This window comes from Felis catus, chromosome D1, assembly GCF_018350175.1.
Source record: "Felis catus isolate Fca126 chromosome D1, F.catus_Fca126_mat1.0, whole genome shotgun sequence".
NCBI classification, from domain to species: domain Eukaryota; kingdom Metazoa; phylum Chordata; class Mammalia; order Carnivora; family Felidae; genus Felis; species Felis catus.
The window spans coordinates 82387047-82399326 of record NC_058377.1 but is presented as its reverse complement, the minus strand read 5'-3'; positions in this window follow the sequence as shown (position 1 = coordinate 82399326).

Below are 12280 nucleotides of genomic sequence, written 5' to 3'. Positions count from 1 at the left end.
CTTATTTTCTTCCCTCTGATTTTCTGCAGCTTCCAAATTTTCTGGGATAAATGTATATTAGTTTTGAAATAGAAAAAAAATGTTATTTGGAAAAACCAGTAACCATAGCTATAATAGATAGCACACAGAGCGGAATAGTATTCTTCTCCCCATTTTTACCTCACACCTTTTCCATCTTGAACTCTCTCATAATGCCTATTTTTTGTTGTTGTTGCTTTCAAGTTCTTCTTTTTTAAGGCTGACCTTAATGTATGTACTGTGTGTTAATGTATCTAATACACAGTATACATTTAATAAATCACTATTGAAAGAATGAATGTTAATTAATTAATAAATGAAATGGATTTCTACCAGGTGCAAAGTGAATGGATGAGAACGTTCTTGAAATGGGCTCAACTATGGCCCTGAGATCCCATACCCTGTACCCTCCCATTACTGACTCTATTCATAGTAGCTTGAAGGAAAGATTTTGTGCGAAAACCTGGCTTTCTGAGGTCTGAATGTGGTTTCACTTAAATGATCTCTCTAGTTGCTGTCTAGAGTCATCCCAGCTGGTAGCACTCACCTATGAGCTTAGCTTTACTACACAACCTCCTGCCTAGAATGAAGCTTTTCTGATCATTGAAAGAGCCCTCATTGAACTTTACCTGCCCCCAAACAGATCCTTGATAGCAATTACTCTGAAAATTGCTACAAGATGGACTTCATGAAGAGACAGTTTTCCAAGGGGTCACTTTCTGTTTTCATGTCCCAACTATGTTTAGCATCAGACCTGTCTCAGATGAAACAGGCAAGGAGAAAGATGTACAAGCAGTAACAGTTACAAGTGTCAGGCTGTCAGTGACCCAGGCCTTGGCTCTTTTTAGCTTTTTCTCATGCATATCATTGAGCATGTATGAAACCCAGAGGAGTGAAGCAAGAGGGAGAACTGGCACCTATCACGTGCCAGGCATTTTACATATATGATTATGTGTATTCCCACTGATTGGGAATCATTATGCTATTCCCACTTATTATGTTCTGGGCACTTTTGCAAACCTACGTCCTTTGTTTTTTAAGTTTATTTATTTATTTTGAGAGAGAGAAAGAGAATGCTAGTGGGGAAGGGGCAAGAGAGAGAGAGAGAGAGAGAGAGAGAGAGAGAATCCCAAGCAGGTTCCACACTGTCAGCACAGAGCCCTATGCAAGGCTCAATCCCACAAACCGTGAGATCATGACCTGAGCCAAAGTTGGACACTTAACTGACTGAGTCACCCAGGAGCCCCACAAATGTATGTACTTTAAGCCTCACAAATCTTAATGAAACAGACAATATTAGCATCATTTACACATTAAAAAATGAAGGGTCAAAGAGGTGAATTACTTATTATGGCTAAGATTGCTCCTTGTGGTTCAATATCTGTCCTCTTCTTCTCTCTCAGTTAAAGAACCCCCACATTTGAACTGGGCAAATGGCTGTCCAGAATACAGACTACCTTTTCCAACCTCCCTTGGAGGTATGTATGAACATGAGCAAATCCTGGCCAATGGATTATAAACAAAATTAGTATGGTTGAATTCTGGAAAATGTTCTTAAATGAAAAGAGACAAGCATTTCTCCTTCCTGTTGACTGGAATGTTAGTGGTGAAGGCTGGAGCTAGAGCAATCCATTTGATCCATAAGATGGAAGTTACATGTTGAAGGTGGTAGAGCAACCAGAGAGAATCAGTGTCCTTGATGAGCATGGAGATCCTCTAATAGTTCTGGGTGGTCTACCTTTACATGACAGAGAAACAAATTTTAATTTATTTAGGCCATGGTCATTTGGATTTTTCCCCTAAATCGCAAGCCTGAGATCCCATACCTAGTATGTCACAGAGCACACAGTCCAGCACAGGGTTGATTATAGACCTCCTGATTTCTCTAGTCCATTCTGCTATCTCCGGGTAACTCTAGGAGTTTGTTATTAATAGCTAGAAATACAGCTGGATTGGGCAATGGGAACCTGGCCTTCCATGAGATTAAGCCATACTGGGCCCTTGCTTGTCTGGTTAGAGCCAGAGGTGACCAACCAACCAATCAACAATATAACACAATCCACATGACCAAATCCAGTGTTCTTTCCATATTTCCAACCTAATGTGAAGTCATTGGTCCAAAAGACTTATGAATCAGTGACAGAACCCAATCAGAGGCTTGATTTTCTGATTCTAATCCCATATTTTCCCCATCACACCAGGCACTTTAATAGCATCTGAGCCAAATCTGAAAATGTAGGATCCTCTTCTATCTTCTGTAAGAAGAACACAAAGAGATAACCAAAGGTTGGAAAGAAAGCAGGAAAACAAACATCTGATGCCTCAAGAGCAAGGACTCCCTTTTATTCGTCTGGCATTTTATTCCCCAAGGACTCATATAGGACACAGCATACACCAGGCATTGAATGTAATATTCTTGGGAGGGAAAAAAAATGAAGGGCTAAAAGCTGAAATCAATGACCCAAACTGATTTGAGTCTATGGTGTGGCATATGGGTGGCAGCAATAGCTCTGATGAGGCTCTAGGCAACACACTTTATTGGACAAGAAACAAAGGCTGGGTTTTAATAAAACATCCATATTGGCAAATTGATTTCTCTTGACCAGGCCCCTTGCTTTCAGGCTATTCTTTCAGGCAAGGAAATCCATAGAGAGAACCAGCCAACCATCACTCTTGTCCCCTGGTGACTAGTTGACATGTTAGCCACAGAGCCCAGACAAGTTAGGGTTAATCTCTGCTGGGTCAAACACAGTAAGTACAGACAGTATGGCCCATTGACAGAGAGGCAAAGAAACATTTTAAACATCTATATGCTCTGTTGTCTCCTGGCTGAGCCATTCTGCATTGATCTTGGTTAAGCTACTTAATCCATCAGTGACTCAACTTGTTTCATCTGCAGAATGGGAAATTAATAGCATGTGCATCATAGAGTTGTTGAGAAGATTTAATGAGTTAATATATGTAAACCACTTAAAACTGTCTGCCATACAATAAATGCCTAATAAATATTAGCTGTCAATGTCATGGCCTTCATTATCATTGTCATCATCCAATCGGCTTATTCTTCAGGGAGTCTTTCCCTGTGGGTGCTCATTCGCCATTAACTATGAGCTCACAACTGAGACACCATATACTGAATGCCCAGACACTTGGAATGATGTAGGGTTATGCTCATTTAAAAATTTGACATATCTTACTACAATTTTATTTATGACTTATGTAATTGACAAACTGCCTCTTCTTGCCAGATTACAAGTCCTTTCATTTTTGAGTCTTCTTTTGTCTCTCCTTTCATTGTACCTTTTCTGTTTCCCCAAGACTCTAAAGAATTGGCTGCCATGTTCTTTCACACTGCTCTTCCTTTGGCTTCCACCTCAGTGTCTTCCTTCCGGACCCTCCCTCACCACTTCCCTGCAGTTAACTCATCCTTCAGGACTCAGTTCAAGCAACACTTCTCCTAGGAAGTCTTCTCTCACCCTCCAAATCTAACTTAGTGTGGTTGACACTGTAAGTTGCCCACCCAACAAACATTCTTAACCTACCTTCTTCCCAAAGCACCTTCCACTCTAAAGACTGAAAAAGCCAGATACTTGCTTTCCTGGATCCTCTGTCAGCTAGACTGGCCATGTAACCTAACTCTGCCTTATGAAATGTACAAGAATATCTGCTGGGGATGCTCTATGGTAAGATTTTTTGTCCTCTCTGATCAATGCAGACAGTATGCCAGAAGGGTTATTTTTTGCCACTCTGGCTTCCCCATATCCTGACTTTGAAAATGATTGTGTGAGGATATCTGCATCTGCAACAATCATCTTGTGACCATGGGGAGACATAAAAAATGGCTGATACACAGACCCACAGACCCATAGATCCAGGAACTGTTGCATCAACCTTGGATCCACCAACTTCCAGACCTTTTGTTGGGTAAGCAGTAAATGTCCTATGGCTTAAGCCACAATTCATTGGTTTTTCTATTACTTGCAGCAGAATATAACATAATTGATACAGCCACCTACCAAATAGCATCACTTCATTTGCAGCCAAAGGCACCAGGTCATGACATTTGATTCCCAGACCAAACTGTACTTTTTTAAAAGCTTGTTCATCTTTTTGAGAGACAGAGACAGAAGGTGAGTGAGGGAAGGGGAGAGAGAGAAAGAGACACAGAATCTGAGGCAGACTCCAGGCTCTGAGCTGTCAGCACAGAGCCGGATGCAGGGCTCGAACCCACAAACTGTGAGATCATGACCTGAGCTGAAGTCGGACATTTCACCGATGGAGCCACCCAAGTGTCCCTGGACCAAACTGTACTTAACAAGCTATGTGCCCTGAATTAGGCTTCACGTACTCAGAAGAAAAGATCCATTTTGTAATTTTCATGAAGGTAGCATATAGGCTAATGGAGACACAGCCTATTGTGCTCCTAAAACACCACCCTGTATCCCTTATTATAGCTCCTATCCCGCACTGTCCCTGCTGATTTCTTTTCCAAATTCCCTAGAAGACTGAGTTTCTTGAGGACAAGAAATATTTCTGATCTATCCTATTCCCTTAAAGCCTGGCAAAGTCCCTGGTGTATAATAGAACTAATAATATTTTAAACTAGTTTGAATTCAAGTCACAAATTAATCTTTGGCTGGGCTTGTCCTCATTTTTTAGGTCAGGGAATATATTCCCCAGAAAGGATAAAGGCCCAGGGATACACCAAGCTGGGCTTCTTCAGTTGAGTGTGTCCTGATGCTTAAAGAATATGTCTTGGTGACGACTACAGCCTGTGCATCTCAGCAGCAAAAGCTTGACTTCAGGTCCATCCAATACCCACCCCCACTCTGCTTTCACTTATTCAACCAAAATTTTCTGAGTGCCTACTATGTGCCAGCTCCGCGCTTTCCCTCCCCAATCCATCTCATTTTAGACCTCCCATACTCTCCCTGGAGAAGAAATACTATTTTTGACATCTCCTGGAAGAGAATCCACCCTGTCAACTTTTTATTTATGAGGTTTCCCTCCCAAGTGTATTTGCATTTTCAAGGAAGCCCAAGAAAAGGGACAACGTTAGCTTAGAGCAGAGGATTACAAATTCAAATGTTTACAGAGGTCAGAGCTTAAATGCCAACAAGTGTAATAAAATGGGGAGTAATGGAGACTGGTTGATTAGAGACAACCCCATACCCAATTGAGCTCCAAAAATTGGTGGGTAGGAGAAGGCCCAGGGTGGCCAAATCTTCTGATCTTTTATGAAAAGTGTGAGGTCCTTGCAGGTAATTCAAACTTTCTAAATAAACACTATATCGAACAGTCAAAACCTATCTATTGGACATATCCAATCTGTAGGACACTATTGTGAGACCTCTGACTTAAAGAAATGAATGGAGGCTTCCATGATTCTATGTTTCTCAATTGGAGAATGTTTAGGGTACAGCATGGGGAGAAACAGTGGTGTGACAGAGAAGGACAGAAAGCAGGCAAAGCTTTACTTGGGCTCATGGAATACAACTAGCTCTTCCTCAGCCCTGGTGCCTCATATTCTTGCTTTAATCTTCACATTGCCCTCAAGGTGAGTGTAATCTCTCCATTTGATAGATGTGTCAGTAATGAAGCTAGAACTTCAACTCAGGTCTCCTGACTTCCAATTTGGGCTCTTTCCAATTCATACCACTGACCCATTTTGTTCTTGTTCAGTCTTCTCTAAACCTACATTAGGTCGTCCATCTCCATGCACTTTAAACTGATGTGCCATAGTTTCCTCATTCACGAAATGGGCATAATAGTAGCACCTGCTTCATAGGCTTATGCCTGGCACATTGTATACACTTAATAAATATTCACTTCTTCTTCTTTGCTCCTGTTATTTCATTTGCTTTACTTTCCTTCTCTCCTTTTTTTTTTTTAAGAAAGAGTTTTGTTTTGTTTTGTTTTGTTTTTTTAAATCACTCTTCCGTGCCTGCAATTCCATTCCTGAGAAAGGGTATACTTTCTGGATCTTCCCCTCATGGAAATGATTTATTGGTAATGTTGCCAAGATTCCCACCAGGAAGGAAGGAAGGAAGGAAGGAAGGGAGGAAGGAGAAAGAAAATGTTCATTCTCAAAACAGAATGTAGCTTCCAGCAGAGTGTCAAGTTTCTTTGCTCATACTTCTCCCTAACAGCCTGGGGTGTTATGCTAGAGCCCAGAAATGACCCCAACAACTAATGGAGTCAAGCAATGGTGGGTTTAAATAGTTTTAAAGCTAGTATACCTCCTGGTAAGAAAGCCCATTCTCATGTTATAAGACCCAACCCAGAAGACTAGTATCAAAGATGATACATTGTGATTTAGGAAAGAATTGCACTACATGACTATTTTAAAATTCACCACGGGGTCCCCCTAGTGTATTTGAAATACAATTTTATTTGTAAAATTTAATTAAGAATCCATAATTCTAGAGCCAGGATGAATTGCTGAGATAAACTTCTTCACATTATGGGTAAGGAGAAATGAGGTCCAGGAAGGAGAAGGAACTTGCCCCTGTGTGGTAGAGTCAGTTGTAGCAGAATCAGAAATGGACTTTTGGTCTGTGGTTGTTATAAAAAGATTGAGCTCAAGTACAGCATTATTAGGATGGGAAGGAATCCTTACCTAGCAGCTAATAATCAACATAATAATATTAGCTCTGAGTGGGCACTCACCATTGCGAGGCACTGAATGCTGGGAGCACGGAGCCATTCAGACACTCTGCCTCCCCATGCAGGAGTTTACAGCCTGTCTTCATTCTACAGGTGAACACAGCCAGCAGAATGGAGGACTTGCTGAAGATCACTCGGCCCATTGTCAGTGGACATCCAAACTAGAACCTAGGCTTCCAACTTTCCAGTTCTGACTTTTTTTGCATTACATTATCTTGTCTCTCAGGAGTCCAGGGTGTGCCTACTGAGTTAAGGAAGAAACAGGTATCCCCTGCATACTTTCCAATTCTCTCAGGAATCAAGGGACCCAGAATTAAAATATCCACCTCTCTGGGCCCAAACACTTTGAGATGAGGACACTTGGTTAAGTGAATGCTGTTGTCATTATTCAGATCTCAGTTCCTAAGTCATGACTTCAGATGGAAACGACTCCTGCAAACCTTTCCTGATTATCCCAGAGAACTACTCAGCCCCACCTACAGTCACCCACCATACATTACTTTGCTTTATTCTTTTCTTAGTACCGATCACGATAGATAAGGCATAGATCTTGACCTACTTGTGCTTATTTTGTGTCATCAAACTGCCTGTTAGAAGAACTTCACAAACCTGTTTGCTGTTGTGATGTGGCACCCACACAATGCCTAGGTCATGGCTGATGTTACCATGGTAGCTCATGGTAAATGGTAGCTCGTTTGCGGGGATGAATGAGTGAATGATAGTTCTTGATCTCAGCCATTGGATTTACACTGACTACTGTAACAAAGCCACACTGTTGCCCAGTCACCCTATCCCTCAGCAGCATCCCCCAGGTGGGGAGATAATATCAAACCCAGAGGTGACAAAAGTTGGGTGGGAATGTTTTTTCAACAGAAATGTTCACTGCCTGTCAACCTTCCTGCTGAATCTAGCAATCTGTTTCCATTTCGATACGGTTGTGATTTTTTTTTTTTTGAGGCTACATCTGTAGAACTGAGAAGTGTTAGAGCAATTTCCATAATAGCAAGTTTCTTACCCCACTCTCGCCAGTTTACATGAAGTGACAGTGTTTATTGTGTAGGATACGTACATTATGGCTCCAAAGTCATTTTCTTGGATGTCACCCACTCTGCTTTGTTTCTGCTGGTTACTCCAGCAGAATGATTCTCTCAGGAGAAAAACTAAGTTTTTAATAAAAGCACAACACTATAAAATGGTTTTTTTTAAAGAAAAGTCATTTTTTATGAGCTCTGCTAACTGCCAGACTGCTGAATACATTCCATTTCTTTTTCAATACTTTGTCCCTTTCTGGGGTAACTGTCTTATGGGGAACATGTTATATTTCTTCTTGGATCCTGCAGCCTTACTGTAGTCCTGGCAGCTAGGGAATGTTTAATTCGTGTTTGCAGAATAGAGAAAATAAACATCTCTACCTATGTTACAACCAGCCAAAGACAGCAGCTGACCAGCCCTACCCTGCAAATCGGACTTAGCAAAGAAGTCTATCTGTTGTGCCAGCATCACAGAAATCAACTGCCTCATCAAAATTTTTCCTTTTCGTATCTCATTCATTCACAAGGTTGTTTACCTTTCCTACTTTGTGCAAAAAAATGTTTGCGTAATACAGAAATCATGCCTTATATAAATAATTCTGAATAGTGGCAGTCCTGTGCCTCTATTTTTAGGTACTGTTTTAGGAAATTATGGGGACATTTCTGGTGGTTGCAATGAGTTGAGAGAATGATTCTGGTGTTTATGAGACAAAAGTTAAGGGGGTGCCTGGGGAGCTCAGTTGGTTAAGGGTCTGATTCTTAGTTTCGGCTCAGGTCGTGATCTCACAGTTTCATGAGCTCGAGCCAGGTCGGGATCTGCACTTACGGCAAGGAACCTGCTTGAGATTCTCATTCTCTCCCTTTCTGTCTGCCCTTCCCCTACTCCTGCTGTCTCTGTCTCTCTCAAAATAAATAAACTTAAAAAAGAAAATAAAATATTAGAGAAAAGTTAGGGATCCCCTGAAATGTGCAGCACAGTCCTGATAAATGAAACACAGTTCATGCCCCATACAACTTTCTAATGTCTCACTTATTATTCATATAGGTGAGAGAGAAATTCGTGCATGTGTGTGTGTGCACGTGTGTGAGTATGAGCATATCTGAGCCTAATATCTGGCATTTGGCATGTATACTTTTTTTTTTTTTTGGCAAGGAACAATTTTCGAGGAATGTAATTTCCATGTAAATCAAGGGTAGATTATGACTTAAAAAAAATTTCTACTGAGAGTTGTTTGCCGTTTAAAAAAAATACACCACGGAAAGCAACATCACTCATGGCATTTAAGACAAATACCTGTATCAGCCTGCATGTGCCACATTCCTAGAAATTCTACATATAGATGCAAATATCCGACTTGTACACAATGTCTTCTAGCGTGCTTGTGCTCAAGCATGTGCATACAGAAATACATATTATCTTATTATTATTTAATTTCCTTTTAATTATCCTTTACTTCACACTTATAACATTATAACTGAATTTTTTTTTTAACTGTGAGAGTGCAGACAGAATATGTTATCCATGAATTTCATTTCAGGGTGAGAAAGGGGACGTTACAAAATGTTTATTATAAGAAGGGTGCATTGAGTTTCATTGCTTGAGAATAACTACCTTAGGGGAGCTTCTCATACAAGCACCACCCTGTGCTAATACTTGAAGATACAAAGATAAACCAGTCAAACAGAGGTCTGTCTCCATTGAATTTACAGTCCACTGGGGAAGCTAGACCTCAGCATATAATTGGTCCAGGGATTATTTGGTTCCTTATATAATATGTGTCAGGATGGAAAGTATAGGTGCAAATTATAAAGGAGTCTGATTTGTACTGGCAGAAGTTCCTCTGAGAAAGCGATGGTTGAGTTCTAAAGGATAAGTAAGAGATACTCAGAAGAATACAGGGTGGGGTGGAGATTTCCGGGCTGATAGAAAAGTATGTATGAAAGCCCTGAAACATTCAAGAAGCAGGGAGAAAGCTGGTGTGACTGGAACATAAAGAGTTATTTAATCCTTGTCTTAGTTCAGGCTGTTAGAACAAAGTACCATAGACTGGGTGGCTTATGGACAACAGAAATTTCCTTCTTACATTTTGCAGGCTGGGAAGTCCAAGATCAAGATGCCAGCAAATACAGTGTCTGGTGAGATCGTGTTGCCTGGTTCATAGATGACTGTCTTCTCACTGTGTCCTCCCATAGAGGGTCAAGGAAGCTCTCTGGGATCTCTTTTATAGGGACACTAATCCTATTCATGAGACCTCTGACTTCATGACCTACTCACCTCCCAAAGTCTCAACCCCCAAATACCATCACGTTGGAGATTAGGTTTCAACACATGAATTTGGAGGGGAGAGATACAAATGACCTATAACAATGAGGGAAAGAGTGGCATGAGATGAAAGAACATTTATTAGGAATAGAGGCTTTGAGTGTATTTTTAAAAATTGGAGAAACCCCAAATCACTGGAAGCTTTGGAAGATCAATGACCTGCTCAATTTCACATTTCAGAAAGATCATTCTGATTATTGCCTGCAGCACGAATCAGAGGTGGGCAACAGAGAACGACCAGTTAATAGACTATTCCACATGAGAGATGATGGTGTCTGGAAAATAGTACTAGAGTGTGATGGAAAGAAACGGCTGGTTTTGAAAAATAATTAAGAGGTGGAATCAAAGGAACTTTGAGACTGATTTGATGTGGAAGCGGGAGAAAGGTAGTTGTCAAGAAGGTTTCCTGGGTTTGGTCATGAGCAATGGAATGGGGTACTCATCAATGAGACAGACAATACTGTGGGACGAGCTGGTCTGGCAGAGAGGACTGACGAGTTGCATAAGTGACCACTTCTACCTTCACAGCAGCACTTCAGGTAAGAAAAATGCAGCTCTGAGAAATTAAGTGACTTACATAGAGTCATGGTTTAGAATAACACAAATTAGGAGTGCTGGGTGGCTTAGTTAAGCGTCCAACTCTTAATTTCAGCTCAGGTCATGATTTCACGGTTCATGGGATTGAGCCCTGTGCTGACAGCGTGGTGCCTTCTCTCTCTCTCTCTCTCTCTCTCTCTCTCTCTCTCAAACTCAAAAATAACTTTTTTTTTTTTAAGGACAATACAGATCAGATGGGAAGTTTTGGTCTTCTGATTACAAAGCCCCAAGTTCTTTCCCTATGCCACATTTGCTGAAAAAATGTCTCCGGTCTTCCAAGAAGTTATAATCACTGAGGTTTTGGGTAGAAATGCTAAAGATATGTCTACAAACGGCCAGGATGATGACTTCTCTGTTTCTTCTTCTGTAAAATAGCACTACTCGTAGGGTGTTTTTGAGAAGTAAATGACATCATGCATGTCCTTGTCATGGGCTACAAGGCCCATAAGACCTGGGTCCTGTCACCTGTCAGATCTCCTTTTCCATCTTCTTCTTCCTCCCAGTCCTGCCTCACTGGTCTTCTCCTAATTCTCCAGGACACTAAACATGCTTCCCACTTCAAAGCTTTCCATTTACTGTTCCTTCTGCCTTGAGTAACCTTCTCTTGAGTATCTGCATGGCTTTCATAAGGTCCACTTTATCAAAGAGATTTGTCTTCTCTACTGCCCTTTAAAAGAGCCCTCTCACTCTAACTTCCTCATCCTTCATATTTCTTCAAACACACGTCATTTCTTGACAAATCATGCATTCAATTTTTTTTATCCATCTCTTTTCTCCAGAACGTATGTTTCATGAAAGCTGAGATTTTCTCCCCTTTATTCAGTGCCTAGAATGGGACCAGGCATACAATAGCTACTCACTAAATGTTTTCTGAATGAATTCATACATGAAAAGTATTTTTGCCCAACTGCTAACATACAGTAAAGTACTTACTATTAGTGCTTTTTTTTTCATTATTCTTAAACCTAATCTGTTGATATTTATCTGGCCAAAACAGATGCTTTTTTAATATGTAGGGCACCTCATTTTATGTTTTGTATGAAGTATGTATTATTTTATGTGACTTCCTTTTCTTGTCTTATAGGGTTTCTCTTCTAGCTTCAGCTTACCCTCCACATTGCTGCAGAGACAAACTTTCAAAAGCAGAATTGGATAAATACTTTCACAGGATCCCCCATTGTTTGTGAGAAAAAGTCTAAAGCTAATAATGAGGTCCTTCATGGGGTGCCTAGGTGGTTCAGTTGGTTAAGCATCCAGCTCCTGACTTTGGCTGAGGTCACGATCTCACAGTTTGTGAGTTTGAGCCCTGCATCCGGCACACTGATGGTGTGGAGCCCGATTGGGTTTCTCTCTCTCTCTCTCTCTCTCTCTCTCTCTCTCTCTGTGACCTTCCCTCGCACTCTCTCTCTCAAACTATATAAATAAACTTTAAAAACAAGTAATGGGGTCCTTCATAATCTGGGCTCAAATTTCCTCTACTCTCCTTTCCTGCTACTTCCCCCCATTTTGTTACATTCTCTAGCCCATTAATCTACTCATTAATCTCCAAGCATGCCAGGATTTTCCATGTGTCTGTGTCCTATAGATGCTATTGCCAGTACTAATACCCTCCTTCTTATTTTCTATACGGTGAAATCCTGTTAAT